This window comes from Eptatretus burgeri, chromosome 5 (assembly GCF_056783735.1).
Source record: "Eptatretus burgeri isolate ZD-2024b chromosome 5, Ebu_testis_v1, whole genome shotgun sequence".
Taxonomy (NCBI): domain Eukaryota; kingdom Metazoa; phylum Chordata; class Myxini; order Myxiniformes; family Myxinidae; genus Eptatretus; species Eptatretus burgeri.
This window is the reverse complement of record NC_140965.1, coordinates 92,628,673-92,636,172: the sequence shown is the minus strand read 5'-3', so window position 1 is coordinate 92,636,172 and position 7,500 is coordinate 92,628,673. Positions and strand designations below refer to the sequence as shown.

Here is a 7,500-nt window from a genome sequence, read left to right as displayed (position 1 = left end):
ACATCCTACGGACGATTCAGGTCAAAGGTGTAATGGCCAAAGACTACTGACCTCAGAATCCCACAGGCTTTTAACAACACATCTCATCACATAATGGTGGCTCAAATACAGCCTGGAACTAATTAATAACATTCTCACATTATCAAGTTCAAATTCCTGCAGTCTATCCATTGGATGGGCCACCAGAATGGCCTAAAGGTACACACACTTGCCTCCAAGCTGTCCGGCCTGGTTTGAATCCCGACCCAGCTATAAACTGACATCCCTGTGTTTCACAGGTAGGGCGATTCATCAATGTGTGTGCCGCCCCTCAGATGGACGTTAAACTGGGCATCCTGTCTACCGACATGAGTTGGTGGATGTTAAAGATCCCACAGTGTCCTTCACATAGAGTCGGTGAGCTATTGCTGGCACCCTGGCCAAATTCGAGTTCAAACTCCTGCAATGGAAAACCATCGAGTCTATCCCTTGCCAAGAAATTTATTTGGCAGCACTGATGCTCTTTCACAGAGTATGGTAAATCAGAATCCATTGGATTCCACACGTGCATTTATGCAAGCACAACATATGGTGCCTTCAGAAAGTATTTGCACCCTTGACTTTTTCACATTTTATTGTGTTGCAGCCTGAATTTAAAATGGATTAAAGAGATTTTTGTCACTGATCTACACATAATACCCCATAATATCAAAGTGGAATTTTTTATTTTAATTTTTTTTACAAATAAAGTAAAAATGAAAGGCTTGAAATGTCTTGAGACAATAAGTATTCAACCCTGAAGTGACTCATTATTCTTTCTTTTATTCAACACCAACATTAACCTTGCTAATATGTGTAATAAAAGAAATGTATCAACAGTAGCAGCCAGTCAGTAGAGGTTTTCCAGAGAGCCAATGGGCATAGAGGACGCTGGTAGATTCACTTTGTGGTAGCTCATCATCTCGACACGTTAGAAGCTTGTGCGCTTTTCCTAACAAGCATTTTCTTTTTCACGAGTCACTCAACACGTCAATAATGTTATGTTTGTGGGGTAGATGGAGGAATTACAAAGGAAAGATAGGATTGCATAGAGTTGCTTGGCCCATAGACGTGTAGGAGACATCTTCATGTAAACTAAGGGAAACTGTGAGCTTAAGTATGACTTGTCACCACACGGGGGTGGTGCGGTGCTAATTAAATAGGGATTAAGGATAATTCCCCCAGTACGTAATCGCCCACCCCCCCCCCCTTCCTATGACTTTTCCCTATGTTTTTGTATTGCAAACCAGCAATGATAGAATTACGTTTTCGTAACGGCAACAGCCATTACAACCACTGCATGACCAAGTAGGAAGAAGCCCCGCCTCCAAGGATGATGGTGGGTGAGGTCACGCCCCCGAGACTGATGATTGATGGGCGTGACGTGAGTAGGAAGAGAAAGAGTGCGTGGGAGGCAGGCGATCAGAGAGGACGGGGAAGGAGCTCATAGGGAGGAACAAACGCACGAGTGGAATTTGGTGTGAGGGAGGCGATCAGAGAAACCAGAGCACGTCTCGGCAAGAGAACGGGGAGGCAGGATCGGCGGTCAAAAGAGCAGGGCATAACGGCTGGCTTTCCTTCAATGCATGAAGAAGACAGCGCGATTCTCGTGTTCGTGCTGAGGCGAATTGGCTCGCGTGGTGGAGCAAGATACTGGCCATTGACTCTTGGTTGGTCGTGAGAGACGGACCTCGAAACGTCGTGTATATCACCAAAGGGAGCGGCATCATTCTGCAGAGAGCGGGATCGACAAGCACGGCTGACGAAGAAGTTACACCGTGGTTCAGGAGCCCTGATATCAAACATTCCCTCACAAATTACTCGGCGCCATTTTTGGGGTGCGGTTTCCCGCACACTGACGACACGGTTCAATCAAGTCCGACAAGATTGCCTGATCTCAGCTAAGTGAAGGAATGAAAAGGGATTTCTTAAAAAAAAAAAAAAATTATATTATATGACGTGTGTGTGTGTGTGTGTGTGTGTGTGTGTGTGTGTGTGTGTGTGTGTGTGTGTGTGTGTGTGTGTGTGTGTGTGTGTGTGTGTGTGTGTGTGTGTGTGTGTGTGTGTGGTACCTCAAATAGGAATTTAGGCTGTAGATTACCTGATGGTTTTCTTTCATTATTATAGTTTGAATTAATGTCATTGTACATACTAGTACGGGCCCGTAGGGGCGGGCCCGAAGGTGCGTAAACGACGACTGGATTGGGGCATTATTTAAATTAGATCGGACCAACCGTATCATAAATGGCCATAACTTGGGAAACACCTGGGAAACATATTCAGGTCCCCAGCGTCAATTGTGACATCATATCAAATGAAGAATTGACGCCCCTCTCTCTTGCCCCTCACTCCCCCTCCTCTCTCGAATTGTGATGCCCCCTCTCACCACCTCTTTCCCCCCTCTCTCGCCCCATCTCTTGCCCCCCTATCTCACCCTCCTCTATTCCCCCTCTCTCTCCCCTAGTCTCGCCCCCTCTCTCTTGCCCCCCTCTATCCCCCCTTGTCTCGCCCTTCCTCTCTCTCCCCTACTCTCATCTCCCCTCTCCCGTCCACCCTCTCTCGCTCCCCCTATATCCCCCCTAGTCTCCCCTTCCTCTCTCGCCCCCACTCTCGCAGATATTGGTCGACAGATAAATGGCCGTAACTTGGGAACTGCTCGTCCGATTAATATCCAACCTCGAAAAGGCACATCCGCGGGTCCCCAGCAATATTCCTTGCAAGTTTCAATCAGATCGGACCATCAATCGTGCAAAATAAATAAAAATAATAAATAAATAAACATTAATTGTGACGTCATAGCACCGTGTCTTGTCATTGGTCGACAGATAAATGGCCGTAACTTGGGAACCGCTTGTCCGATTAATATCAAACCTTGAAAAGGCATATCAGCGGGTCCCAAGCAATATTCCTGGCAAGTTTCAATCAGATCGGACCATCAATCGTGCAAATAAATAAATAAATAAACATTAATTGTGACATTACAGCACCGTGTCTTGTCATTGGTCGACAGATAAATGGCCGTAACTTGGGAACCGCTTGTCCAATCGATATCAAACCTTAAAGGCACATCCGCGGGTCCCCGGCAACATTCCTGGCAAGTTTCAATCAGACCGGACCGTCAATTGTGCAAATAAAATAAAAATAATAAAAAATAAATAAATAAATATTAATTGTGACGTCATTCGTGATGTCATAGCACCGTGTCTTGTCATTGGTCGACAGATAAATTGCCGTTACTTGGGAACCGCTCGTCCGATTGATATCAAACCTCGAAAAGGCACATCCGCGGGTACCCGGAAATATTCCTGGCAAGTTTCAATCCGATCGGACCTGCGGTCGTCAAGAAACGGCGGTCGCAGACAGACAGACAGACAGACAGACAGACAGACAGACAGACAGACAGACAGACAGACAGACAGACAGACAGACAGACAGACAGACACACACACTGTTGGAATTATAGATAGATTTGATTTCTGTCATTAAATTATCCATTTAATTTCCTTGTGTTTGTGTATCTGGTGTGGATTTGAGAGTAAAATCCCTGTGCTGTGCTACCGCCCTGGTGAAATGCCAAGCATTTCTTTCCCCCACGCGCATTATTCTCCGGGAGTTTCGGCTGTGGAACTCCAAGGGAGAACTGTTTGGCCATCCGTTCAGATAGGGGCTAAAACCCTGAACATGACAACATTTAATCGTGACTTTTGTTCCAAATCATCAAGACAATTGAGTGAAGTGGATTTTCTTTGTTTGGTGAACAACCACGACGAAAACAAACGACTCCACTCTCCTTACCATCGTCGATGGCACTTTAAAGGCGCGGTGGCTCGACACGAAGGGACCCTTCTTCACTCACCGCTGGAGAGACAACAGAGGATTTAATCCTCAACCGGACTTCATTCACAACACATCATTGCGTTTTAAATGTGAGGGAGATATAAATTTTGTTCTGGAATAAACACCATCATCGTAACCAGCACACTAAAAGGAATGATCACCACAAACCCCTTCACTATGACACTCCAAATTGAGTTTATGTGCATCCAATTTCCTTTGATCCACATTGAGATGCCTCCACAACTTGATTGGAGTTCAAATGTGGCCAACTCAATTGATTGGACATGATTTAGAAAGAAACGCACCTTTCTATAAGAGCTCTCACAATTGATATGCACTGTCAGAGTAGAAACTCTACAATGAAGTTCAAGGATCTGTCTGTAAAACCCTGAGATAGATCATAGATCAAGGGAAGGGTATAAAACAATTTCTAGAGTGTTTAAAGTTCCCAAGAGAACAGTGAGCTCCATCATTAAGAAATGGAAAGAATATGGAACGACCTAGACTCTTCCTGGAGCTGGCCATCCAACCAAACTGAGCAACTGGGCAAGAAGGACCTTAGTCAGGGAGGTGACCAAGAACCCAATGACCACTCTGACAGAACTACAGAGTTCCTTGACTGAGATGGGAGAACCTGTTGGAAGGACAAGTTTCTGCAGCACTTCACAAATGTAGGCTTTATGGGAGAGTGGCCAGACAGAAGCCACTCCTGAGAAAAAGGCACACGACAGCACACCTGGAGTTTTCAAAAAAGGCACATGAAAGATTGAGAGCATGATACAAAATATCCTGTGGTCTGACGAGATGAAAATTGAACTCTTTGGCCTAAATGCAAAGCACTACATCTGTTGGAAACCGAGCACAGCTCATCATCACCCATCAAACACCATCCCTACCATGAAGCATGGTGGAGGCAGCATCATGCTTTGGGAATGCTTTTCAGTGGCAGGGTCTGGGAGACTTGTAAGGGTAGAGGGAACAACGAATGGAGCCAAATCCTAGAGGACAACCTGCTTCAGAGTGCAAATGACCTGAGACTGTGGCGAAGATTTACGTTCCAACAAGACAATAACCCCAAGCATTCAGCCAAAGCAACACTGGAATGGCTTCAGAATAAAAATGTGAGGATCCTTGAGTGGCCCAGCCAAAGCCAAGATTTGAATCCCATTGAGAATCTGTGGAAAGACTTGAAGATTGAAGTTCACTGGCACTCCCCATCCAACTTGACAGAGCTTGAGCAAATCTGCAAGGAAGAATGGTAGGAAACCCCCAAATCCAGATGTGAAAAGCTGATACAGACATACCCAAGAATACTCGAAGCTGTAATTGCTGCCAAAGGTGCTTCAACAAAAGTTTTGACTGAGGGGGCTGAATACTTATGTAAATTAGATATTTCTTTATTTCATTTTCAATAAATGTATAAAAATTTCGAAAAACATGTTTTCACTTTGTCATTATAGGGTATTTTGTGACGATCGGTGACAAAAAAAAGAAAAAAAATTATCCATTCTAAATTCAGACCAACACATCAAAATGTGAAAAAGTCAAGGGGTGTGAATACTTTCTGAAGGCAGTGTAAGAGAAGCAAGTTTTGTTGTTGTAACACATATAATGTAGAAAATTAGGGGTGGATGGTGTGTGGGGGTGGGGTAGAAAATGATTGAAATACAATTCACCCAACAAAACTCAATTAAACAGCCATCAATTGTCAGTCGAAAATGTTAACAAAATAATTTATTGCCTGCGTCAATCGGAAACTCCAGTGAGGAAGTGAGAGAAAAGGTGCAAGACATGTTTTCACCTGCATGAGTGCATGAGCAATCAAAATGATAGAGAATCAAAATAAAATATATGAAGGGAATAGAAGCATATCTGCATAACTATTGCTGCTGTTGGTATGATATGAGATGTAAAGATTTTACCTCATTGAACTATTCAGCTTTGTAGAGCAATTTTCATGGGGTTGGGGGAGAAAGTATAAATCCATTAATGGAATCGATACTACAAAAGTTAATTTGCATATTAATTTGTTTGTTTATTTATATAGGATTCAAAAAAAAAAAAAAAAAAAAAAAACTACTGAACCAAATTTTGCATGTTGTCTAAGGGTACCCCAAGTATGGTTTCTGCATGGGTGGCATATATGGTAGAGGGGATTCAATTCAAGGTAGGGGGAAGACCCCAATTCTCTCCATGTAAATGTGTATCATATGTAGCACCACCTAGTGTGTATCGTATTGTGCCAATCATCTTCTTATATTTTAAAAAAAGTTTAAACAACTTGATAATATGCATTACAGTGATGTTGAAATATGAGTGAGAGCAATTCTAAATTTTGAAAATGTTTCATTTCACTCATTTTAAGCAGAGCGGAGGTTCAAACGAAAGCAGCCAACACTGAGCTTCACAGCGAAGTAAGAAGTGATTTTCACTCATGATATATATATATATATATATATATATATATATATATATATATATATATATATATATATATATATATATATATATATATATATATATATATATATATATATATATATATATATATATATATATATATATATATATATATATATATATGTCTGGATCGAACCCCCTCACTTGATAAATACAGTTGTGGCAAAAATATTGGCACCCTTGCACTTTCTTCAAATAACTCACAATTTTCTCGAAAAATAAGTTAAAATTGACAAAAGTATTTGGTCTGCACAATTCTTTATTTCACTGTAAGTATTACAGCACCTTTGTTTTTGATTCAGAACTTAATATATCCTTTTAAATCAGAAAATAAAAAGAAATGGCAGTGACAAAATTATTGACACCTTCGACATAATGGTAGCACAGCCTTTGGACAAAATAACTGCAGTGAAGCGCTTCCTACAGCCATGAACGAGCTTCCTACATCTCTCGACTGGCAGTTTGACCCACTCTTCTTGTTATGTGCAAACTGCTGCAGTTCTCCCAGATTTGAAGGGTGCTTTCTCCATTCCGTTATTTTCAGATCTCCCCACAGGTTTTTAATGGGATTTAGATCTGGACTCATTGCTGGCCACTTCAAAACAGTCCAGCGTTTTGTCTTGAACCATTCCTGGGTGCGTTTTGAAGTGCGTTTAGGGTCATTGCCCTGCGGCAAAGACCCATGACCTACGGACGGAGACCCAGCTTTCTGACACCGAGTTGAACATTGCACTCAAAAATGCCTTCGTAATCTTCTGATTTCATGATGCCGTGCACACGATCAAGGAACCCAGTGCCAGAGGCAGCAGAGCAACCCCAAAACATCACTGAACCTCCTCCATGTTTGACTGTAGGGGAGGTGTTTTCTTTGAAGGCTTCATTTTGTTTTCTGTAAACATAGAGGTGATATGCTTCAACAAAAAGCTCTAATTTGTTCTCATCCATCCACAGGACATTTTCCCAAAAGGATTATGACTTGTTCAGTGTGTTTTGGCAAACTCCAGTCAGGCTTTCTTCTGTTTCTCTCTCAGCAGTGGGATCCTCCTGGGTCTCCTACCATCGAGCCCCCGTTCATCGAGTTGGTGACAGATGGTGTGAGTTGAAACTGTCGTACCATGCGTCTGAAAGTCATCTTGAATCTCTTTGGCAGTTGATCGAGGTGCTTTCTCCACCATTCGAGCACTC

At 42.5% G+C, this 7,500-nt stretch overlaps 2 protein-coding genes across 2 annotated transcripts in view; one reads left to right on the top strand and one right to left on the bottom strand.

The window, feature by feature from the left end:
* The window catches only part of LOC147026965 (metallophosphoesterase MPPED2-like), a 50,161-nt gene extending 46,204 nt beyond the window's left edge, over positions 1-3,957 (bottom strand). Inside the window, exon 1 of the mRNA XM_085882904.1 lies at positions 3,814-3,957. The gene's annotated coding sequence lies outside the window, so the exon portion shown is untranslated. The remainder of the gene's footprint in view (positions 1-3,813) is intronic.
* LOC147026963 (uncharacterized) overlaps positions 1-7,500 on the top strand; it is a 150,574-nt gene that overhangs the window by 97,114 nt on the left and 45,960 nt on the right. The gene's annotated exons all lie outside the window — the stretch shown is intronic.